Below are 26002 nucleotides of genomic sequence, written 5' to 3' on the forward strand. Positions count from 1 at the left end.
ACCCTTAGTAAATTTTAATAACGCTGCATGATGGTTATTATGCCTATTTCCTTTTTTAATTTCCGATTAATGTGGCCTCTCGAAGGGAGCATACGTTTCTCAGCTGGCACAGAAGCTCTAAGTGAATAGAAAAATAAAAATAATAGCTGTGCTGTCTTAATTTTTCATTTATTTGTCGTCAGATTTTATCTCATAACACATTTAAAATTGACGCAGAAATTCTCTCATGACGCATTTGACGTGTAAATGAACGGATGCCTTTGTCTTGTTTATTGCTTTGTAGTTCACGGGTGCGGGTGAGTGGAAGTGGGAGCAGAAACTGCTGTGCCACTTTTTTGATTCATTGACACGGGCATAGATTTTTTTACACCGCGGTTTTACGGGAGGTTGCTGGCGAAAACTAAATGACTTACATACATTGTGCCAAAATCCGTCCCGTGCGAATTCTGCGGACCACTAGACCTTCCAAACGGTACGGTAGTGAAAGCCGCACATTACACCTGTTCGGCTTTTTGAAATAAACGTGGAGGTCAGCGCCCGTGCTCATAATACGCGTCTATTCTTCGTCCGCATTTCACATGCAGACCTATCGATATAGTTTTGGAGTGAATCAGCGAGCCCAAACCAAAGTCACACCGCCTGTTCTCTTCGCCCCATGTAACCCTCGTTTCTAAAAATTTCTTAAATTGACTCGCCTCCCTTCGACATAGAGTGCTTAGGCATATTCGTTCACTTTGTAGAAGATACTGTACGTGAGCGGCAATTTAAAAGAAAACAGCGAAAGTAATTCATTATATTATTTTTGTAAAACTGGTCGGCCTGGCAGTCTTCCAGTGCTGTTACTTGGGCTATTGATCGAGACAAAAAGAGGTAAATGAAAGCACAAGCCGGTTAACGATATGTCGACATCCGCTTCCGTACTACTTTTACAAGATGAATAGAAAAAAATAACAAAGCAAAAAGACACTGCCGCAAGAAATAAACAACAATTCTTGTTTTAAATTCACTTCCCCCTCCAGCGTGTATGCAAATATAACTTTAGGACATGCTAAAGGGCGAGCATGGTCATATCACTGTAGAACAATGCAGTCTGTTCCGCTAATAATGTATAGAAAACAAGGCAAATACAGCAAAACGTGCTTGAGTTCTTCGTTTCACCGGAGCCATAGAATGAGGCGGGATTTGACGCTTCTCAAGCCAGTCGCGCTAGCCACGGAGTACTCGAGGACGAAGAAAGCACTGCTCGCGGACAGGCTTCCTGTCAAAAAAGCCCGTTTATTCAGAAAAAAAAAAGAAAAGGTGAAGAGCCAAAAGAGCCGTACGTCATAACGTTTTGCAGGAACTACCGCACCTTTCTCTCAAGAGCCACTATACGCGTCGCTGCTGCTTTCTTATTCTCGGCGTGTATAACAAACGGGCGCGAAAGTAAAATTCTCTCCTTTTCTAACTCGCGCCAGCGCTTCCACTAGCGGAGACCGCGAAGGACATAGTCGTGCCTATGGGAGAGAAGGGAGGTTGGGGGGTAGGCTAAGCACTCTCGAGCGCTGCTCTGGGGCTGCTCGGGGGGGGGGGGGGGGGGGCGCTAAAGCCTCCTGCGGGTGCACCACAAATAACGCGATACCGGGCCGCTTCATGCGAGGTCACGTATGGTCCATAATCCTCGTCAGGAGCCGCCATGCGTAGAAGCTGCACACTTGCCATATAGTATACTGCCCCGCGCGCGTTGGGAGGAGGAGACCCAGGAGCAAATGAATACCGCGCGCCCGCGACGCTAACCCCGGGCCATGACCGAGCGCTCGCTCGCGCGCCCCCCTTTATTCACTAGTACGTATACAGTGGCCAAGAGAAGCGCCAAGGAGCTAGCCTTACTTTTTTTTTCTTTTTTTGCGCGCTTGAACGACGACCGAGAGCCGAGCTCTTCACAGTTGTCGTCATCGTCGGGGCCGTTGTCGGATACATTTGTCGGCGACTCTCTTCACCGCGGCCCGCTCCCCTTTCCTGCGAATTGCCCCCCCCCCCCCCCCTCTTCTTCTCCCCCCCCCCCTTTCTTTTCTTATCTTAGCGGCCTCTGCCCGTCCGCATTATGGCATAACGGACAACGCGCTCCGCGAGTCGCTGTCTCCGCCACCTAATGGCGGGTTATTTAGGGGAGCTTCACTGCCACCCCCCTCTTTTGTCCATTTTCGTTCCCTTTATAACATTTCCTTTCTTTCGTTCTTTCTTTTTCGTACCCGTGCCTCGCGGCGTCGGAGGGCACAGCAATGTGGGTTGCTTGACGCTTCGCGCGCGCTGAGACTTATGCGAAATGCGCGGTGGCGAGCGCATCCGCTTGTGTGCCCGCTATATCGTAATGGCTAAGCTCCCCACCTTCGCGTCCTTCGCTTTAGGACGTATAGGCTTTGTCCGCGCAAATTTCGCCTCGAGTCACACGTGCCGGTGGTAATGCCGGAAACTGAAGAAGGGCGTGAATATCAATGCGACGCCGTTTGCACGTCGCTGCCACGCCGCCTTGGCAATAGCGCGACGGTGCTTCTCATGACACCATCCTAAAAAAGACGGTGAAGTTTTCGGGTGCATGCTCTTTCTAAGAGAAAAAATAACAACAGTAAAAAAAAAAAGCGTTATCGCGGTAATACTTCTGCAAACGACACGATTTACGAGTGCTCTTCGTTCGACGCGTCTGGGACAAATGCGAAATGTCGAGAGAAAATGTAGCACGTACAAAGGCAGCAATTGTAGGAGTCTGCGAATGGGGGGCATCAACTGACGCAACGTCAACGGTACATTGGGTGGTATCATTAAGGGCACACTGCTATATCGACATGAGGAATGAAAAAAAAAACATAATAATAAGCTTTATGCGCAGGTATCTGTTCTTGCGTGTTATCGACGCTCTCGTTCGCGTTCGTGGCCACCGAGTGGTCGCGAAGTGCTGTCACGTGTGCATAAACTCGACCGTCATTCTCACATACAGAAATAAAGGTCTGCGAACTGATGCCGTTTATTTATGCCCACCAGTGCGTGTTTTGCCAGCGCAGAATTGCGGTTTTTGCAGAAAGCATTTCGCGTGGACTCTCCGGCAAACAAAACTCTGCATAGTCACGCTGCTTCCGCCGCGGCAATTTACGCCAGCAGCGTCTCTAAATTCGGACGCGTTGGTATCGGCACCACCTGTGTTGCTTCGATAAAATACCAAAGAACAGCCACCGTGCAGTGGTGCCACCTACTGCTTGCAAACGCATCACAGTATTTCTCGCAAATGCGCTGGTTTACGCTGCTAGAAAGTCGATGGACGATGGCACGTCGCGAGTCGATGAACGACTGCGCATGGGCCGGAAACCTCTGACGATTATCGTCGCCATTTTTCGTTGCCGTCAAACACGGTTTCTGGTGAAAAAAAAAAAAAAAAAAGAATGCTAGTTGCAGGTCACATACGCCGCAGTGACTCATTATTCATGGCGTTCTTCCGCCGAACTCGAGGTCACGGGATCGAAACCCGGACACAGTGGTTGCGTTTCCAAGGTAACGAAGTGAAAGAAAAAAAAAGTGAAAGGACACCGGCGCACACGTGCCCCCTTATTTTAAAACGTTTCAAAACGCCAGCTCGACTCAATGAAGTACACAGCAGCGCCACCACTCTGCAGGAGTGGTCACTGAGCTCCGTTGGCCCTCCACTGCAATTCTCGAAAAGCGACGGCGTCTTATCCTCTCAAGAGGCGGCGCTGAGCTCAACTCGGTGGAGTTGTAGAGGAGCTTCGAGTCTAAAACCGTTTGATGAGACGGAGCTTAGATTTGGATGCACGTTAAAGAACGTTGCGTGGTCAAAAATTAACTCGAGATCATCGTCTACGGCATTCCTCACAGCCCCACTGCGCACTTCTGGAACGCTTAATAACCCCGTACATTTTTGGTCATGCTAGTCCGCCACATGTCGTCATGTTCATTGGCGGTGTCGAATAGTTCTTCGTCCTTCCAAGTCACGCTACTACACGCTCCACGAGCAACGGTACATCGTCGATGCTCACGTCGTTGGCACTTGTTGCTGGCGCTCACACTAGACTACCGCGCTAGAGCCCTGGTCTCGCAATATAAATATGCTGGGAGTTGGTTGCTGGTTCAAACTGGCCGAATGACGCCCCTTATTTTTTTCATCATCTAAATGAATAGTTCAATATATAAACGGTCTAGTTTTGTCCTTACCAACAGGACCGCAGATGTTTCTTATTTTTCTTTCTACTTCTTCTTCTTGTATCTCTCCTACGACGACCGGCGAAGAACTGTTTCTGACGAAATGGTCCAGACGCCGCAACAGTTTGACCAAAGCCTGGTTAACGCGGCATGCAGGTACTTCACCACCAACGACAGAGGTCGACACTTTTTCAACTGGACGCCAGAACAGAAAGCGGCTATACGCACGCCCTTACGACGCTGCAAATGCGACCATTAAATACACGTTATCGATTATGGCGTTGCGGCAGAAACCGCTACATGTGCTTGAAAAGTTTGGAGGAAGAATACATCTTGGCAAATCTTCTGCAGCTCCAGGTTCTACATACGCCTCCACCTTGTTACGTATACACGCATCAAAAAAGGCAGAGGAGGTTTCGATCGATTTCAGATATACGCACTCGCGGAAGTCAACGCAAGCAAGAGAAAAAGTAATGCACGCAAGAAACTATCCTGCGAAAAAAAGAGCGCGTTTCGTCCTACTTTCCGGAACACACGAACACGCATGAACACAAACCGATATTTCCGCCCACACTACGCTAATCTCCCCAACTACACTTTTATACGTCTATGTGTTCGCCCGTTTAATCGACGTGCTGCTGGTACTCGTTTCACACACCGGTGTAACGAACGTACACGAAGTGGTTCGCCTCGCGTACATTTATGAAGCCTACACCCGCGCCAATGATGGAAGGCAGTATTGCGCATTTCGCTAACGTTTTCCTTTCATTTCCTTCGGGATACTATACCTAAACGAGAGCGAGAAAGAGAGAGAGAGAGATAGTGAGAAAGAGAGAAAGCTGATAAATGCGCTCCTCAAAAAGACGTAAAGAATACGTAAAGGTGGCAGAGCTTCCAAAATCGACACCGCTGAAACGATGAACGCCCTTCCCTCCCCGCATGGAGCCAAATTCAATCAGGTTAATGAACACGGTAGCGGCTACGCGGTGCGCCCAATGTGAATCGAGCGTTTGCTTTTCGCTAACTAGATTTCTTCCTGCCACTCGCGCAATTTACTCGACTTCGGGAACGAAGCCGCGGCACTAGCCAGCCCCCTCACCCCACATCTGTCGTTTGCGATACGAGCCGCGTGCATTTCCAACGCCGCACTGCTGTTGCTGCTTGTTCTTTCGCCACTTGCGCGCACTGCGGATTCGGACAGAGCTTTGAGAGAGCGAGCGAAGAGCTCGCAGACATGCCCCACTTTCTTTCTTTCTTTCTTTCTTTTTTTTTGAGCCCTATCCACGAGTTTATCACATTTTTTTTTGTCTGCTTTACTGCCGCCCGCACATTCGTAGCTGCGCCTAAGCCGTGAAGAACTGGGCCTGGATTCTCGGCCGCTAACTTTCGTGGATAGATGACAACGTTCGGCGGATCTCGCGTGACTAGATTCGCGCCAGTCTAAATGTACCGACGACAGCTTTCTGCCCATTCTAGTCAGCCTAGTGTTGTCTCCCGTCCAAAGCAACCCTATCCCTCGACTAGTCACGCAAAATCTAGCGATAGTTTTCGTATCCCCGGAAGTTAACGATGTGACTCTATATAGCAACTCCCTTTCTGGTCCACATCGCTGCATAGAAGCTACCTACTACAATAAACCTGTGTGTGTGCGAACACAAACAAACAAACAAACACACACGCACACACACACACACACTAACATTGTTACACTCCTTTACTTCAAATTCAGCAGATTACTGCGCACGGCAGTTTAGTGGAAACTTGGGAAATTTTTTCACAAGATGTGCTCGCTTTTATTTTAGCGTTCCTGCCGAGTCCGTCTTACCTTCTGATTGCGCATAAAAGTGCTGACGAACGCAGATACCTACATCGACAAAACATTGGGAGAAATTTGCACCCCTTACAGTGGCTACAGACAGTGGATAGCCCGAAGCAGTTACGTCGAAGACTGAAGTGATCACCCACCGGTGAAAGGAAGGTGCCATCAACTTTTATGCACGAAATCGCTCTTAAGCAGGTACTTTAATCCTGTGTGGCACTAAGTACGTTTTAAGTGTTGTATGTCCTCTGTGCATCACGTTATTTATCATCGCATTCACCTGTAAAGTTGGCATGCTGGGCAAACCACTCCGGGTTACACTGAAGAGTGTAAACTTTCTCAGTGGTGGCCACATAAGTCGTCTCGGCTGACAATGACACCACGATTCTGAATTCCAGTGGCGAGATGCTGCAGGTGGGGCTCCCTAGAAAAATGCTTCACTGCGCTGCATCTTCCACTTCCGTTCGACCGCGTCGTTGCCAGCATGGCCTCCGAGATCCCGCGCACTGCGCGCCGTACCGGAGGCCATGGTTGCTGGCATAGAATTCCCTACAAAAACCACTACAGGGAGCCCTGGCGCTGATGTCTATTGGAGCTACAAATAAGATGGTTCAGCCAGCATGGGAATCATGGGTGCTGCATAAATTTTAAACGACACCGTGACTTTGCAAGTTGATCACTTTCGACAACATATTTCGTTATAATTACAAGGTTTAATTATCAATACGCATGTGCAGATAGATTATTTGCCCTACCGTGTTTAGGAAAGCATGCATTAGTGCTCGGGAAAATGGAAAAATAAAGCGCAGCAAATAACGCTACGAGAACGTTAGAAGAAACCTGCTGCAAGACTAAACAAATCCTTGTACTGACCGTCAATACGCTGAGCGATCGCCGCCCCAGAGTTACCTCGTGTAATTTGTGGCGGACACGCTATGTTTGATGGTTTAACGGTGCCTCGGGCATCCTGACACGAACATGCTCGAACTCTACATTATTTTAGTGGCACCATGACGACACGATGATTATTTATTATGGGACCTAAATGATTGCTCACGAGGCAGCCTTGGCGCAGTGTACAGCCTTATCAGCTGCTTTAAAAAGCCTGTCTCCTCTTCCTAACCTCGTGGAACAAGCGCATGGCGCCTGAAAAACAAACAGCCTTAAACAGAATAATTAGAAAGACGCGTTAGTTTTCAGATTCACAGATGCTTACAGCACGTTAAGGGTTTTGACGCATATGGTACCGGCAGTAGAACACCATGCAACGACTTTTGTCCTCTCATCTCCGGTACGGCCCAGCGTTTGCTTATCTCGTATAAACAGCACCGTCAGGAGTTACAAAGCAGACAGACTACAGACATAATCTACCGAAAACTTATTCTGCCTAACCATCGCTTTCCGAAGTGAAACGGGCCTCATTTGCAACCGCAGTTGCAATATATGGCGTCAACTGAGCGCGCGCGCAGCTCGAAGCAGTAGACTTCACGGAACTCTCCTCATCTCAAGGGCAGCAAATTTTTTGTATCCCCCCCCCCCTTCCCCTATCTCATTCCGCGGACCTTGCGGGCAATTTAGACAAAGTCACAGACCGGCGATAACGAGCACCCCATGCGGGCGGGGGCGCACGCTCTTTTGAAAGGCGCCGCGCGCGGCGCCAATCGGCAACATCCCGCCAGGGTTGCCAACAGACCGAAGCGCGGGGTGGCTGGTGGTGCCAGCGTAGTCGCAACTCGGGGAAAAACGCGTTGAATTAGATAATGCCCCCTTCGCCTGCGACGGCGGCCGACTACACAATAAGAGCGCGAGGAACTTCGCACTAAACACCCTCCACACACACACACACACACACACACACACACACACACGCACACGCACACGCACCTTCTCTCTCAATCACTCACTCCCCTTCATGCTTCGGCGCCGCAGAACGCGCACCGCACGCGCGTGGCCTTCACAAGACATGCCGTTCCGCTCGCCAGTTAAAGCAACGGCGCCGGGCTCCGCGAATTGGGCGAGTGAGCGAGTGAGGGAACGGACGACGTCACCGTTTCGTCGAAATGCAAGCCGTCGTCGACCACTGCACGGGCACGCGACAGCGTCTTCCTCGCCTCAGCGTCGCCTACTCCTCCTCGTCACTCTGCTTCCCCATCTTCCTGCCCCCGTCCGGCACGCGGCACTGCGTAGGACTACAACTTTCAGCGGCTTCGCTAATCTCGTAACGGCGAAAGAGGGGACGCAAGGAGGGGGAAGGGGGATGCGGACGCGAGGAAGTTGGGAAAGGGAAAAAGCAGGAGGAAATGGAGGAGGTAGGAAACGCGCCCGACGCCTAAAAAAGAAGAAAAGGTAGGGTGGGGGAGGGGGGGGGAGGAACCGCGCTTCCTGGCGCATCGCAAAAGAGAGCAGCTTCATTCCGGAAGCGCCGGAGACCGAAACCCGCGCGCGCCCGCAGACGTTCGTGGGTCATTTGTTGACTCCCGAACCCTCAACCCCGCCCCCTCCTTTTCGTCATCCTCCGCGAACGAAAACAACAACGTTTGATGAACCGGCCCGAAACAAGAGAACCACGCTTCCACCGCATCGACCGACCCCGCTTCTTCAGCATCCAGTCCCTCTTCTAACCTCGTTGCACACGTCGTAAAAGAACAAAAAGAGAACGACAAAAAAAAAAGAGGGCAAGAGTAAACGGTTGCCAGGAGAAAGAGCTGGGTGCGCATGTAGACACGATCATAAGCGCGCCAGGCGCAAAACAGACTGGCGCGCCAAGTGAAAGCAAGGCCGAGCTGGCACGCTAACCCCGGGGCCACGACTCCGCAAAACAACACGTCGGGTTTCGGTCGGGCTCGCGCGCCAGCGCGCTTGCGGCGGACCCGCCAAGGCGTTCGGCCATAATTACGGGCCGATTAATGGCGGCCGGCTCGCCGGCCCAGCCGCCGGGAATACAAAAAAAAAAACGCAGACTTTCGCGATGTGGGAGGGAAGAGGGAGAAAACAGAAGGCGCGGGGGAGGGCGAGCCGAGCAAGATTAATGGTGCGCATTCATCAAGCGCACGCTGGCGGTCCCTCCGTTTTTGACCCCACGTACTATGCGTAGTACCACAACTACACGGGGGGGGGGGGGGGGGCCGCCTGCGAAGTTGCTGCTGCTGCTGCTGCCGTCTGTGTTTCTTTTTCCATATCGTTCCGCTCTGCGAGGCTTGTTCTTTTCCAATGTTTATGCCAATTTAGTTTTAGTCTTTAGTCCCACCGCTGTCTTTCTCTCTCGGCTTTAGCGTATGCTCGAGTTTCGGTTTTTCTTTTTTTTTTCGCTGTCTCCTTCTCGCCCTTGTGATTTCTTGTGGGAACGAACGGAAAACTGGGACGCCACTGACGTTTAACGCCAGCGTGTGCGTGTGTGCTGTCGTACTCGAGCCCGGAGCGACAGCCGAACACGTGTAAACGTCGCGTGCGTCCCCGCAGTTTCTGCGATCATTACACTCGCTGAACCCGTGCCTCGCTGGCAGGAGCGTCATGCAGGGACGGATATGGGGGGGGGGGGGGGGGGTGATGGAAATAGACAAAAAAGAAGACGCCGCAGAAATGCGCCTGATGACAGCTGAAAGAGTCATGCGAGCGCGTAACGATGACTCCGAAAGGCGCCCGCTCAGACTTGATAGCGCTTGACGTTGTGAAACGTGAAATCGATAGGCCTAGCTGGGCCTGAGAACAGTGAGTGACAAACAAGGCCAAGTGGCAAGCCGCATCAAAGGGGAAAATCGTCTCGGACTCGACTACACTCTAAGAAGAGATTACACTCTTTGGCGTGCCCCTTCTGCCACACAACAATAATCGTCATCTGCCTTGATGCGTTTCCTTTCTTTATCGCTGCGAGCCCGGAACTTTCCAGTAAAGAACGGCACGCGCGTTATCAGCATAGAACAGTTTACACCCTTTGGAGTGCCCCTTCTGATAACGCGCGTGCCGTTCGTTAGCGGAAAGTTCCGAGCTCGCAGCGATAACGAAAGGAAACGCATCAAGGCAGATGACAATTATTGATGTGTGGCAGAAGGGGCACGCCAAAGGGTGTAATCTCTTCTTAGAGTGTATGTTGGCCACATTGTACGAGAGTCCTCGTTTAGGCTCTGACGTCAACGTGAGTTGAACAAATCTTTTGTAATGAGAAAGGAGAGTTGGCCGTCCATACGAAACGGCTGGTTCTTGTTGCTGTGGCCTCAACACATCACGGGGGGGGGATACCCACAAGCCTGATTGGTCACACTAGACGTAAATAAAAGCGCACATAAAAAAGGACAAACGGCAAGAAAGAGACAAAGGAAGAAATCAGTCAGATAGGAGACCTTGTGCTAATGTAGCATAACAAAATTTCGAGAGGGCTTATTTGCAAAACCCTCGCTCGCTACTTCATCTTCGTCCTTCATTCCCCGTGCTGCCATGCGCTTTTCACCTTCAGTCTTTGAACATATCTTCAACTGCACGGGAGAAAGTGCTTCATGTGACTCGAGGTAGACCGTGTATTGATAAAAAATGATGGTCTCTCCGTAATCAGTGACGAAAAAATACTGATTTCATTCTTCAAAAGTGCGCCCATATCGTGCTTTTATAGTGTGTCCTGGGAATGTTAGCCACCACGACTCACAGCAGCGGCGGCGGCGGATGTGGAACATCCTATCAACCGCAGGCGCCAAGTAGTAGGCGAAATTAGGCGAAGACAACCGGCCAGTTAGTTTCTTCACTTTTAGTTCCTCGTGAACTGCTCGTCAACTTTCCGTGTTTCTCCCGGTCTTCATTCAACATCATTACGCCCGTCACGTGGTGCGACCTCCCTCTCCCCTTTCCTTGCCTCCAGCACGCTTTTCGCCTTTGAACCCTAAACAGGAAAGTCACTCAAGAGTCAGTCACGTACGCGGCAAAGACAAGGAGCTCGTCTCTTGTGCCCCATCACTTCTGGCGAGGTGCGCAGCCGAATAAGGTGCGCTTTAGCAAAACTGGGACGGAAGCCGCGGCCGAAATACTCGCGCCTCTTTCCGAGCACGAATGCCATCCGCGCGAGCGCCGCATCTATATGCAAGCCCGAGGCAGGGTTCGTTGGCGAGATAAGAGCCGAACGATGGGCGGCGGGCGCTGCACGTTTGCGGGCGTTGTCGCCGCCGTCGATCCCGCGAGCGCGCCCGGACGACGGAGCACGCTAGCCGAGGATCAGCGCCCAAAACAACAGAAGCCTGGTGACAGTCAAAATGCGCGCCCCTAAAACGAAACACAACGAATTGAAAGAACAAAAAAAAAGGAAAAACGCGCAGTTAAGGCGAGAAGGCGAAAACCTTGACGCCGTTGCTGCCTAGGAGACGAGCGAAGACGCCCGAGAGAAACGGGAGGGCGGGGAGTGAAGAGGAGAGAGAGAAAAAAGTAAAAGGCTTTTTCTTTTCCCCTTCTCCCCGAACTTGTCTCGCTCTCTTTTCCCACGCGACGTCGGCAACGCTGGAGCGACGGCGGCGGCAGCAGCAGCAGCCGAGATTGGCTTCCGGCCAAAGAGCTCCCGAAGTGGCGGCCCAATCCCCGCAAATGCATCACGGCCCCGTCCACGCCGTCGCGAGATTCCAGGAGCATCCATCACGGGACAGCGACGAGAACCGGGTCGCGCCGCCGCCAGAGGCCGCTTCGAAAACTCAAAAGTGGCAGGAGGGAGAAAACAAAACGCCCCGAGCGAGCTGTCGCTAAAGGGGATGGCCGAAACATAGCAGACAGTGGAGGACAGGAGAAGAGAGGTGGGGGGAAGGGTCTTCTTTCTCTCTTCGGAAAATATTTTGTCTTTCAGGTAGTTATTCTTGCCTCATTTATTTATTCCCGCTTGGCACTGGCACCACCGAAGCCGTTACGACCTGGTCCAGCGGCGAAGAAGTCAAAGGGGGGAAGGCGGGACCGAATTCGAGAGAGGAGAAAGCGGGAAAAGGGAAGAGCGTATTGGGTGGCAGGGAGAGATGATTCGGTCCTTCCTCCGGGGCCTCATCGTCCACGGGGCCCTGGCGCCCGGGCTCTCACCTTTCGCTACGAGATTTTACAGTATATATTGGGCGCCGCTATCTGCTCACTCTGGGTTCCATTCATATTGTCGTCCTTCTTCTCTATCATTTTATTATTATTTACATGTCTCCTTTTTGTCCTACGCGTGCTACTTCCCTTATGTTTTCGCTTATTCATGCTCGAGGAACCCCGTGGTCCCCTTTCTGTCAGTTTTCCCGGGGCGTTTCCACGCCATTGCACGCAGAATCAGATGACTGCTCAAGGAGGACAAAAATAAAAAAAAGAGTAAATAAAGCGAAGGCCGGATATAAACTCCGCGACACGGATCCACAAAGAGAAACGCCGGTACGTATAGCTCGGTCCCAAAGACGAATGCCAAAGCAGCGCGGAAGATTCGTGCCCGGCAGCGGACGAGGCCCGGACGTCTTCGGGGCCGCCACCGGCCTGGCTCCCGAAAGGAAACGCCGGGACGCGCGGTGTATCGCTCGCCTCTTGGACAATTTATATATGTATTTATATTTTTTTTATATACGTCGCTGGGGGCACTTCGACCCTTCGTCATTTCCGTTTGTTTGTTCTACCAAGTCTTATAGCGCACCCGCTTCCTCAGGCGCGTCGTTCTCTTCTCTCAACGTTATTATTTTTTTTTTCTGTAATGGAGGAGACCCGAAACAGAGTCGCAGCCGTGCTTGCAAAACATTATAACGCCGGCTGCGCCCAACGCCTCCTAGCTTGAAAGCGAGTGAGAGGTGTATCGAGAGAGGGAAGCACATAAATATAACGATGAGAAAGGAAACGTTGAAATCGTTACGGCTTCGAAAAAGCAACACTGACAAGGTGATACTGGCGCTGGCAGAAAGAGGTAGCGGATTCAGTTAAAAAGAAACAAGAAACTGCTCCTTCCTTGACAAAAATTGCAAGTGGGTGGAAGGTGCCAGACAAAATAGAGAGGAAATAAAAAATAAATTAAATGGAGAGTATACGCTAAAGGTGTGTATACGGGGGGGGGGGGGGGGGGAGAGCGTGTGTGTGTGTGTGTGTGTGTGTGTGTGTTTGTGTGTGTGTGTGTGTGTGTGTGTTTGTGTGTGTGTGTGTGGAAAGGCTGTAAATGGTAGAAACGAAGACAACGCACGCTGGTGTCTGTGTACCGCGTGTACACAAGACGAGCGTACACAATTCGAACGTCACCGTTGAACACAGAGAAGTAAAGTGACTGTGAAGCCCTAGCAAAAAAAAAAAAAAAAAAAAAACGACACAGCATACGAAAGGCACGCAGGCGAGCCAGCAAAGGAATCGCTAGGACAGATAAAAAAAATCAAGAGGGACGATATAGAACAAAAGAGACTGCCTGCGCTTACCAGAAGAGTGATATGAGAAATAAGATGTCAGAAAATAAACCTAAACTGCACCGAAGACAGTCGCGGGAAGGCAACAAAGAGAAGATGGATACGAGAGAGGCGCTGGAGGCAGGCTATACGGGATAACGGGATGGGCCGAGGGGATTGACGAAATGTGAACTTCTAAATCCCGGAACCTTCTTCCCTCTTCCACCAGTCGCAGCACGTGCATCTCTGCAGTGCCGGTCGGCAGCCCCTCCCCTGTCCGCCACCCCCCCCCCCATCCCACCTCGACGTTCGCACACCTGCCTCTCTCTTGTCTCGGCGCCTTGCTCACCTCGCCTCCTCGGAAGGATTTTAAAGGATGAGGCCAGTCAGGCGGCTCTGTTACCGCTCCCCAGAATGAATCTTCCTCCCTGAGAAGGGACGCCGTGCGGGAAGGCGCGGGAAAGTGTGTGTGGTCGAAGGGAAGGGAAGCGGATTGCGGAAAAAAGATTACGCGGAAAGTGCTTTCTGCCAGTTTTGGTTTTTTACGGACTGCTGCTCCGTCGCTGCGAGCACTATGGCGCGTGCACCGGGCAGAAAAGGGATCGAGGGAAGGATGGGGAGAGAGCGCAAGACGGTCTGAGGAGAGCTTAGACTAATAAATCACCTCGCTCCGTTACAAACCTGTGCCGCAGCGCAGGAGAATTTAAGTGAATGGAAAGAAATAATAAGCACGCGAGAGCTAGGTGAATATTAATAATAAAGAAACAAAAACCGGGGAAGGGAAAGGGTGAAAAGGGAAGGCAAAGTGAAAGAGCTCAGCCTCGGAAGAAAACGTCGCCAAGTTTCGGGTCCCCACGAAACTTCTAGATGAGCAAATCAGGCACCGGTTAAATACAATACAATACAATACAATACAATACAATCAGGTTATATACGAAACGCTTTGCAAGCGTAGATAGCATAACTTGCTTCCATGGAAGAGGCGACTCAGTAACGGCAGTGAGATTGTGTTCGAGTGAGTAAGTTTCTGGTGCCCCTGTCTAGTGAACCATTTGCTGCCAATTAAACCACTAAAGGCGGGCGCGCAAGAGGACAAAGGCCCCTTGTTGGAGAGGCAGTCCACGTTGTCAACACTTCACAAACGTGTCCACATCACGTAGCAGCTTAGATAGAGTCAAGTCACATCTGCAGTGTCAAAGACCACTCAAACAACGGCCGCCCTACTCAACGACTCCAAAACGCCACTCAACCTAGTGTCGTTGGCTCTGTGCAGGGTACAAGAAGAGCAGCTTAAGTTACACTAGTGTCAACGGCTTCATCGGACGTACCAATATTTTTGCCTAATTAACGCGCGCAATTAACATGAAGCAGTTTACAACATAACCCCTTCTCTCTCTCTCTCTCTCTATTTTTTATTTTTTTTGCTGAAGTTGACCTCTACGTATAAAGAAATCTTCGGCAGACGTGTTATTTGCACCCCGTCGCACTGTTTTTGTTGAACATCAACTCCCGAATTATCCCCGGAATTCTGGCCGCGGCAGAGGCTCGTCCCGATGCCATCAAAGGGGCTGCGGATTTCCAACGCTCACTGTTTGCAATCGCGGTCTAACGTTCCACGTCTGACAGGGGTGTCGAATTACGTTGGATAACCCAACTAGGTTTCCCCACAAGGGAATGCTTTATTCATGCGTTCTCACGAACAACAACAAGAAAGCTTTGTCAATTCGAGCCCAGGTTTGAAGTGCCAACGAACTGTTATCCCGTGAACCTAAATCCTGGATAAAGTTCACTCGATAGTTGGTGAGACCCTGAAAACGCAGAGGCCGATACAAGGCTGTCCAATGCAACAGACATCTGCATAGACGCGGCAGCCAATCAAAACTCCTCAATTTCCGTGACGTCACGGCCGTAGGCGTGCTTGTTTCAATAGCGCAGCATCCCTCAGAAACCATTATTTCCGAACGAGAAGACACATACGACATACGCAGTGCGGTGTTGTCGGCGGCGCATATACTGAAGTGTTAAGTTGCCACCGAGTATAGTTGAACAGATGCAAGAATACAGCCTGCCCTGCGAATTACTTTTGTATTATTTTGTTTTCCTTATGACGAAAGAGCAAAGTATAAGAAACAAGCGAGGTTAGTCGCCCCAGCCCAAAGCCATATAGTGGTGGCACTTTTGTGCGAAAAGGCCGGCCCGATTTAAGAAACGTGCTAACGGGATCGGGAAACGTAAGCCCGGCCTGTATATACGAGGTCCTGATCCTCTTAGGCTATATTCGCAGAGACGAACAGGTGTACACAGCTGCGTAAGGCCAGAGGAAGCCGGTAAACAACTCGGGAGATTGAGCGGCGTCGCCGCCGAGTGCTTTTCGGCAGCTTCGCACTTCGTTACACTTTTTCTTTCTTTCTCGATTTCTGTGTTCTGCCTCTGCTGCTTCTTCTCTCCGTCGGATGGTCACCGAACGCCCAGAGCAAACTTGAGTTGGTGTCCAGGAGAAAGAGACCAGCTTCGACGCTCTTCTTGGGCACGCGCCAAGGGGGATCGGTGAGCTTTCGTTTAAAGCGGATCACCGACAGCAGATGAGATGAGAGAGAGAAACCAAACAACACGCTAAACAAGTTACGCGAACCGATCAAAGCAACAAGCACAGAGGAGCGCGAAAAAAACGTTTTCATTGGAACAGGATTACTTAGGGCTTGTCTCACCGTTTCGCGCGGCGCAGCATATAAGAAAGAGAGCGTGGCTCTACCAACTCGGTATATCTCGCATATTGAATGAAAAAAAAAAAAAGTACTGTAGTTGATTTCGCGACAGTTGCGGTATGTACGTGTGACACCATTTCTGAAAGGCCGTGCGATAGGAGGTCGCACGCGGCTCGCTAGGAAGCGGCCACTATTAGCCGGTCGGCACATGCTTTTTATATAACCGTGATATATATAATATATATATTACTGCAATGTGTACCAGAACATATTGCTGATCGACGAGACACCGCAGCTATCACTCGAGACCCGAGTTGCACTGAAGCAGAGAGAGAAAAGAAAGAAAGAACAAAAGAAACAAAGGTACGTGAACTTGGTATCTCTTGCAGCGGCAAACATAAAGAGCGATAGAGAAGAGATAGAAGGATAGGAAAGGGAGGCAGGTGGGCTCCTACGGGCGCTCAGTTTGCCATCCTGCGAGGGAGAAAGGAACGGGGGAACAGAATAAGGAAGAGAGAGAAAGAGAGAGTGTGTGTGTACTGTGCATACACACCAGGATGACACAGTGCAGAAATCAAATAAAGCATTAAACGACTCGGGATATTATTAGAGTGCATCGACATTGGTCAGCGTATGCGTAGAAAACGAGCGAGTCCTAACACCCAAGAACAAAAAAAAAAAAGAAGAATGAAAGATAAAAAGGCGGCTTCTGTATTCTCCACGTGCTGCGCAAATGTACGGCTACATCACCGCGGAATGGCGCGGCAAATCAGCCGCACGCAGAGGCACGTCCTCCCCCCTCTCCCTCCCCCTTGACGGTGTCTGCGTCCAGGGCTCATGAATCATACAAGGCCGCAACCCTTCACGCCCATACCCGCCTGTGTCACTCAGCGCCCGCTTCTCGGAGCAGACGACACAGCGGCCGGAAACGGAACCGAGCAGACGAGCGGGGACACGTGAACCACGGCAAAAGGAAAAAAAGGGCGGACGTGTGAACGACAAAGCGCGACGCCTCCCTTGCTCAGTGCCTGACCGACCGCCGAATGCGCTCCGCTCTTTCCTGACGTTTCGCATCGCCGATTCGTTCGGGGTGTTGTGGGTACACGCTCAGCAGCTTTAGCCTCTCCACAAGCGCATTCGATTAGAGGGCTTTAAAGCGACGATAAAGAAAAGGGGTTAAAGGGTGCATACTTAATAGTCAGCGCAAAGACAACAGACGACGCAGAGTTAGGAGACAGGACGAGGGCTGTGGGACTGGTCGCTCGAGGCACTTTGCGTGCAGGCTTCTTTCACGCTCGAAAAGAAATTACTTTTATGCAGCACGTATTGAGCGACAGACAGCGGTATCGGAAGGTTGTCGAGTTGACCTACAATTCTGTCATTGACACTTTTTGTCTAAATATAATGTTCGAGAAGTTCATTAATTAATTAGGACTAATTATCTAATTAGGCGGAATGCAAATAATAATTTGAGTATCTACAAGCGAAGGCAAACAACATTACCTTGGTTCTGCCCAGCTACGTGGCATTTGCACATCTTTAAATCTTGGTACATGATAGCATGGGACACCCGTTGTATCGTAGAAGTTAATCGAACAGCGCTTCAGGCAGGTCGAAGTAAAGACGACAGACACCGCCCGTCGGGTGAAGACGCTAGGCTTCTCAAAAATCACCGTGGGATGTCATTCAACGAAGTGACCACTTCTGCCCGAGGGTCGGCGCTGCCGTCCCCATTTTCGAATCAAGGTGGAATGTTGAGAGGAGGAACGTTTTACACTACGGGCTAAAGTTTCAACGCCTACTCCCCGATTGGGCACAACCGTTACATTGCTTATAAGTAATTTATAAGTAATCAGAGGAAATCATGTTCGAGGGGACAGCGCATGTCAAAAAGAAAGTAAAACTGATTCGAGCGAAAAAAAAAATGCACTCGGCGAGCGGCGGCATTCGCACGCGACGAATATTACACGCGTCATAACAGGGAGCTGACTAGAGGACATTATTCCAGGCCCAATCTCTAATCCTCTCTTTTCAACTAAAGCTCTATTTTTACCTTGACGTCGAGCTTATATATGCTTCACCTAAGGAGTCTTAAGGGACCGAAGCGTTCATTCTCACCCCATTTCTTGCAACACAGCGAGCCTGTATGTTTATGCATGATCCCACTGGTCCTTTCACGTGAGAATAAGTTAACGGGAGCCCACGACAAGGGGTTAGAATCCGGCCACTGAGGGCAAGTGTACGCTTCAGGCTTGAAAAATTGCGGCGACGCTTAATGTACGCAATAATATAAAGGGATCGTGCTTCGGCAAACAAAGTATATCAGAAGCTGAAAGAAACCTGCGCGAGGTTTAACTACTTTTTAACCGCTTCTCACATGCGAGTCCCGAATAGCGGGTAACAACCTCTTCAGGGCCCTCTAGACACATGCCCGCGCACGTAGGTGTTCTTATCGCGAGCAATGCGTAAACAATCTACGTTGCAACTCTGTAACTGTTGCGTCGTTAGTAATAAAAGTCCACGGTGGCCAAAGTGCGAGTTTCAAGCATAAACTACCATCTCCTGAGTGACAGAAGCGTAGAGACAGTCACCCGAATTCAAACTTGGAGAATGTGAAGATGAAAACAAACGTTAGAGAAACAATCCGTTCAGGCGTCTAACTCATGTTCGCGTCACCACGTGACGCAAGTCTCGCGTTCCTGGGTGTTCATCACGCCGTTTCTACGCTCCAGTGGAGTCGGCTAAGTGCAGGGAGGAACAGGCGCTGCCAAGAAAGAGCGCTCAAAAGAAAGAAAGAATGAACGCTAGGCGGAGCTGATTGTATAATGAACTGCAAAAGCAGGGCTCCACTCGTCTTTCCACTTTCTTCTTTTCTTTCCACAAACTTCTCGTTAGAGGGCGACACAACGATTCCGCACCGTTCCCTCGCAGCCTGAGCTGAGGTGCTGCCATTTTCAGTTGTTTTTTTTTTCGTACTTACTGAGGGTGGGAGTAACCGCGTGGTTGGCTCGACGTTTGCTCCTGAGAGACCCCGCTGGCTCGACGTTTGCATGCGCGTCGCGATTCACGCGCTCCTGAGATGCGCGTCGTCCCTAGGGTGAGACAGGCATCGCATGCTTCCGCGCGCGCACTTTGCTTCTGCCACAAGGCGGAGTTGCTTGCGCTTCGCCTTTTTGACAAGGCAGGCGTAAAGGCGGACAATTTTTTTTTTTTTAACAAATGCTGGAAATGCAACCTTACGCTCGCGTAGCTGCAATTTAATACGACGCTGCGGATGCGTGCGAGATGGCAGCTACCATTGGCGACGCCACCCCACCTCACTAAGAAGTGTAAGTTCGGGAGAAGCGGTAACTTAGGTTAAATGTTTAGCGGGCCCCAAATTCGCCGCAGTGTAGGAGAGGATGGAAAGAAAGGGAGGTTAGCCAATGTAAAGACTGGCTGGGTACTTTTATTCTGCTTAGGTATGTGGCTAAAGGAAATTAAAGGTGATAGGAGGATAGAAGAGATAATATATAACGAACAGAGGGGAGAGGAGAAACTCCACGTGAACGGCAATGTTGCGTACATGAATACTCAGTCTGTCACTCAGTCCGCCCTTACTCGCGACGCGTTCTGTGCTAAGGACAGTCTGGACCGCTGTCCGAGGACTCCTTCCTGAGACAAGCGGTGATTGCTCAGTCTATATATCGCGCGGTCGAGAGTCCTTTTCTAGGCGTTTGCAGTACAGAAAGTGACAGGGAAGCTTACAGCTGAAGATCAGTGTTGTATCCTCCTCGATTGATTGATTGATTGATTGATTGCTTGATTTATTTATTTATTTATTTATTTATTTATTTATTTATTTATTTATTTATTTATTTATTGATTGATTGATTGATTGATTGATTGATTGATTGATTGATTTATTGATTGATTGATTGATTGATTGATTGATTGATTGATTGATTGATTGATTGATTGATTGATTGATTGATTGATTGATTGATTGATTTTTCTACGTCTTAAAGCAAGACACTTGCTATGAGAGACTTCAAGGTGGCGGTTCAGGTGCACCTCGCGGTTCATTATTGTTTCATTTTTTATAGTGTAGTGCCTCACTTTAAACAACATGCAATGTTGCGAGCATTCAATGTAGCTTGGCAATTCCGACGAAGCCTCAAGTATACTGTCCCCAGCTGACGCGTACGAATTCTACTTCAATTTAAACAAAATAAGCGATAATGAGGAAGGGATAAATCAAACTAGTTCACCTCGAAACCCTGTCCCGTGACCAACAAACAAATACTCGCGAATCAGCGTTCTACTCTTCAACGTTACCTCTTAAGCTAGCGCTTTCGTCAGGCGAAACGGTGCGCATAAACTGATTCGCACAGAGGGGAGCACAAAGACGAGTAATACAATAATAAAACAACCGAGGAGTAAGCAGTACAGACGCGAGCGGCTTCTTCCAAATTACCAGATCAAAAACCGAGGGATGACTCTTCATTACGCGGGCGGTCGCGGACGCGTTGAGATACACCGCGACAAATGGTAAGTGTCGCCCGCGCAAAAAAATGAGACTCTCGGAGGCTCGAGAAACCTGCGAGCCGGTTATGCGAGAAAAAAGCAAGGAGTGTGGGTGAGGGGTTGGAGAGAGGAGGAAAGTGGGTACGGTTGCACAGCAGCGCTGGAGGAGCGGGGGGGGGGGGAGGGGAGGAGGTCAGAAGACGTGGCGGCCGCGCAGGTCCCCTCCCATTTGCAATATTAATCACGCCGGCTAACTTCACAAAGAAACGCCCCGCACGAATAAAGCACCTACACGCACGCGTGCCGGAACAGCGGAGGGAAGCCATGATGATGTGGACGCAAACGACAACACTAACGCGAGCCTTCGGGGCTGGCGTAGCGAAGAGGTCGTCGAGCCTTTCTGTCAAACGCGTCTGTCTCTGGGCGCAGCGGTATCGCGCGCGCTCTCCATCTCTACCTTCTTCTTCTTCTTCTTCAGCGCGAGAGGAGAAAATGTGCTGTCGAAAGAAAGCTCATCAGGAGTTTCCCCCTTTCGGTGGCGTGCTGCTCGATGCTGACTGAGTCGTTCGGCGCACTCGTTTCGATCCCTTAAGACTTGTATCTTCTTGTTCCTTTTATATGTGGCATTCCCAGTTTCATTCTCGTTTAGCTTGATACCGCGAGTGGTCCCAACAAAGAAGCAGAGAGTAGAGCAGTAGCTCCTTTGCTCGAAATCTTGGCTCTCGCGTCTCGAACTATTGATGGAAAGAGTGAGCGAGTGACTGAATTCAAAAGCGTGTGAAAAATGAACGCCCCCCCCCCCCCCCGTCCCCCCGGAACGGGGTGCGGAGGAAAAGCGATGCTTCGCGATCCTGTTGCAGTTGTGTTTTGACGCCGCTGATTAAACAAGGCTGCACAAAAATTTCACCGCGTTGTTCTTTGTATGGACGCATGTCCTTTTTTTCGTGGCATATCGGAGACTGTATACTAGTAAGTTTCAGTTTGCAAGCGAAACCAAAGCACCATATTTTTCTTTCTTTCTTCTTTTTTCTTTTTTGTTCAGTGGGAGTTTTCTGTTGTCTACGGTTCTTGAATAAAAGCAAAAGCGAAAAGAGAGGAAGCAAGAAGAAAGTGTATCCACAGTATCTATTCATCGGGCAAATGCCGTCGTGAATAAGCGCTGAAAGAGAAAACTGCCACTGCGATTCAGAACAGATGTGCCTTTGTCCGTGATTGCGCGCCTCTGCCACACTTGGAGCTCATTCTTTTCTCGCCGTAGTCGACCTCTCTAATGTGAATTTTTTTTTTTAAAGAAGACCGCCTCTGCCCGAGATAAAGGTTCAACAAAAGAGATGCCGCCGGAAGAATCGATGTTTCAAAGCCGGCACCTCATTTACTATCCCCGAAGCGTCACACTAAATCCAGTCGCGCGCCGTCTTCGCGAAAAGGAAAAGTTGTCGAAAAGAAAAACGGAGGCGATAATGCCAATACCACGATCGACGCCTGGTCGGCGAGGAAACAAAACAGCGCCTTCGGCTGAGCGCTGTCTCCGCGTTCCGTTTCGTAGGAGTCGCATGCTGTCCTCGTACTTCTGGGACGCGCGAGCAAGAAGTCTGCTGCAGCACGGTCCTCGCAGAAGGTATGAATAAAATCGTGGCGCTTGGAAAGATATTGGAAAATGAATTAAACTACGAAAATGTTCCTTACTTATGAGGTAAGTATGTCGATCTGCCACGAGTGTGTGCATGCGAGTATGTATGTATGTATGTATGTATGTATGTATGTATGTATGTATGTATGTATGTATGTATGTATGTATGTATGTATGTATGTATGTATGTATGTATGTATGTATGTATGTATGCATGCATGCATGCATGCATGTATGTATGTATGTATGCATGTATGCATGTATGCATGTATGCATGTATGTATGTATGTATGTATGTATGTATGTATGTATGCTATCGAATCTTGCGAATCTATGAGCCTGACATATATTTGCTTTGTGCATGGATATATGGTCAACAGCAGCTTCTTTTTATGTACGATCCACTTTGTCTATGTAATCGCTTCTTGAATGCACCTTAAACTTAATTGCTCGCTATCCTCCATATCACCAGCTTTATTAAATGTTGCGGTAGAGAGAGAGAGCGCGCTTGAATAGAGGAAAGAGGAGCTATTTCTGCTTCCCTGCTGAGAAAACGGCTCACCGCCTGCCTCTGCAATGTATCGAAAGCTATGGGTTGCGGCAGCTAACCATAAAGCAAAACCATAATACAGTGACAGCCTCTGATCACCCTTCGCACGACGATGGCCGAATGAACAATTGACGCAAGGATTAGTTGTCGAGAATAGGCGAGCTTTCCTCTTTTCGCTGGAACACGAAACGGACTCTCGCTGCAGATTGGCTGACACGCGGCCTGCTTTTGCTGCGATGCATGCAGCTGGTGAGACGGAACATCGTAAAGACAATAATCTATCGAATTCTAAACGTTGGCTTCGCCGCAAGCTATATCATTACGCGGCAAAGCCAGAGTTACAGTGTGAAAAGAAGGGTTGCTTAGGGTGAGGGGAATTTATGTTGTTATTGAATACAGGCGATAACCCGTAGCGTTATATAAGAAACAGTAAAGTTCCAGTACTTTATTTCTCGCAGTCAGATCGTGTATGCCTTAACGAATATATGCGCCGATGACGTTTGTGCTGTGAATTGACACACATTTGAGTGCAGTTGCTGCAAAAAGTGCCTCGTTTTGTCGATCAGTTGCTTTGATTTTAAGTTATTCCTCAAAAATAACATAAAGATTTGCTTTACTCAGAAAAATTTGATTGAATCTCGCTGGCACTTTATTATACACAAGTCGTGTGGCGGAATGTCTGGGCACGTAGTTGATAAATTTCACAAAACGAAACATTCGGATAGCAAGAGAGAAGGCGAGCGTTTGGAATGACGACTGCTATGTGGTTTGCAAAACATGAGATTTCGCGGTCGTGAAAACGGAATTTTTTTGGGCAAAACAGGTGCGACTCTTATTTTTTCCCCCTCACTTCCCACTCAAACAGGCACTCAGCGTGAGTAATTTTGTGCGGACTCTCCTTAAATCGAAAGCGGGAGCTCGGCCGGCAGCGCAGGTATTAGGAATCTCTCAGCAATCGCTTCTTCTTTAAAAAAAAATTCCTCGAAGAGTAGGCTACCAACCAAGGAAGGAAACGTGGCCCATTTACGACTTCTGTACGAGCGTAGTAGCATCTCCGCCATGTTCTCCAAGAAAAACAAGTCGCATTTTTCCGCCCAAATGTCTATTCTTCTTTCTCTTGTTATGTTCAGAACAGAGATTCAATAAGTAGGGCCAATTTGACGACGCACATATGACAACAAAAAAGTACGTAATCTTTAAGTAATAGCGAATTCACGCAGCTCTACGCTGTCCGCGTCAGCTTACAGTTCCTTCTTCATGCGTTTCACAACCTCGAGAAATTTAAAGCATGTAGCGGCTTAGCGTATACATTCTTTTGTTCTTATTCTTTTCCCTCTACCCATTTCAGGCAATGCGAGTAGCACAAGTCTGCGTGCGCAATCGGCCAGTAATCATACATACTCAGACGGGGACATAGCGTAACGGAGGTAAGTCCCGGACGAAGAAAATAAGATACAACAAAAAGGGCGCCTACGACTCTTATTTTCCCGTAGCGGAGGAAGGAGCGAGTCTGAGAATACTCTCTGGCTGCCTCCATCGATATTTCTGAAGAGAAACAGAGGTACTCGGTGGGGCTTTTTCGCGTTTATTTATTTATTCCTGCCATTTCTTCCTTTGTTTCCTTGTTTGTTCCTTTCTTTATAATATTTTTTCTTCTTTATTATGTTTTGTTGAGCTAGTTATATTGTATTCGTCGCAAGACAAAGCTAAAATAAAGGTTTAGCATTTAAGATGACATTTCAGAAGGGAAATCTAAAAATGTGCGCAGCTGTGTTGCAAGCGCGTTTCAGCTCAACCTTACTTTCAGCAGAGGCCCAGTGGGGCAAGGTGACGCAATATGATGGCGACATTGTGACTTGCATCGTACGAAGAACGTAGGTGGATACGGTTCAAGGCGACATGGGACACTCGCAATGTCATTTCAGTCGCTAACAGAGGCATGACATTTCCATTTTTGGTGCAAGAGCATTATAAGCCCCCTTACGCGAAAATCCGTCAACGTGATCCAAAGAGAGTACTGAAAATGGCCCATGCCGAAAAAAAGCAAAACTAGACCACAAAATGCTCGGTTTGACGTCACATTCCTCAGGGAGGTTCCTGCGAGCAAAGTAATTTGATGCCTTTAAAAAAACATTCTGGGTGAGAATCGAACCCGGGCTTGCGGGATGAGAGACGAGCACGCTTACCTGACTCCACAGCGGCTCCGCGGTTCTGGCTGACTAAATGTGTGCCTAGTGAGTGCGTCATTGCACACCTGACGTCACACGCGGGAAAACGAGCCCGTTGAGACGCTTGGCGCGCTTTCATTCGGCCTTACCGAGGCTCAGTTAGAACGCAGGCGAGAGCTCGCGCGGACAAGGAATGCGCGGGAAAAAAAAATCGCCAAAGGGACTATAATGTTTTCTTCGTTCAACACACGTAATTCACTGATTCGTTCTGGACTTCTTGACATTTATGCTGTACATTCGTTAGTGTATTTATTGCATGACAGTTGAGGACTCTTTGCAATATGACAAACGAAAAGAAAAGTAAATTAAAGATGAGGTTTACGCATGTGGGCTCATAAATACGCAAGAGACAAGAGACGCAAGAGACACGCAAGAGACACATAAACAGCAATCATCGGTATTTCTAGATAATTTATGTCCCAGAAAGCTATAGAAATGCGCAAATGCAGGTGAGCAACAGCAATCGCGAACGTAATTAGGCGGGCACAATTATTAAAGCTATCCAGGTAGATATTTGTATTTGCGCGGTCGACACGCAGGTGTTGGAAATAACGCGCCTCCGGTGACTCCATGTCAGCTTTCGCAACTAGAATAGGGTTACTAAAGTGTACTAAAGTGTAAAGTGAATAAAGTTACTAAAGTGTACTAAAGTGTAAAGTGAATAGGGTTACTAAAGTGTACTAAAGTGTAAAGTGAATAAGGTTACTAAAGCGACTCTTAATGAAATTATAATTAAATTAAGCAAATAAATGAGCCACCACTCGCGAAATTAGTGTCCCGTCTATCGCGTCAGTTCTCGCTCTACTGAGACTGAAAGCAAGCAATTACTGACGAGCGACAGTCTTGCAGTGTAATGTCAGGGAAATAGTCATTCGAGCGGCGCTTTTAACTACACTGCCAGCAAAAGACGGAATCACGCGCATTCACTTGGTGCGGACTATATGTTATCGAACGTTTCTTTCTCTTTGCGAGATTTAGAGGCTAATTGAAACGTAGCGGGCTTCTCTCCGAAAAGGAATGCAGGAACACTTTC

General features: G+C 49.1%; 1 protein-coding gene across 2 annotated transcripts in view; it reads right to left on the reverse strand.

Moving 5' to 3' along the window:
• LOC126530707 (irregular chiasm C-roughest protein-like) overlaps positions 1 to 26002 on the reverse strand; it is a 385268-nt gene that overhangs the window by 223789 nt on the left and 135477 nt on the right. The window lies entirely within an intron of this gene.

The sequence above is a fragment of the Dermacentor andersoni genome, chromosome 5 (genome assembly GCF_023375885.2).
Source record: "Dermacentor andersoni chromosome 5, qqDerAnde1_hic_scaffold, whole genome shotgun sequence".
NCBI classification, from domain to species: domain Eukaryota; kingdom Metazoa; phylum Arthropoda; class Arachnida; order Ixodida; family Ixodidae; genus Dermacentor; species Dermacentor andersoni.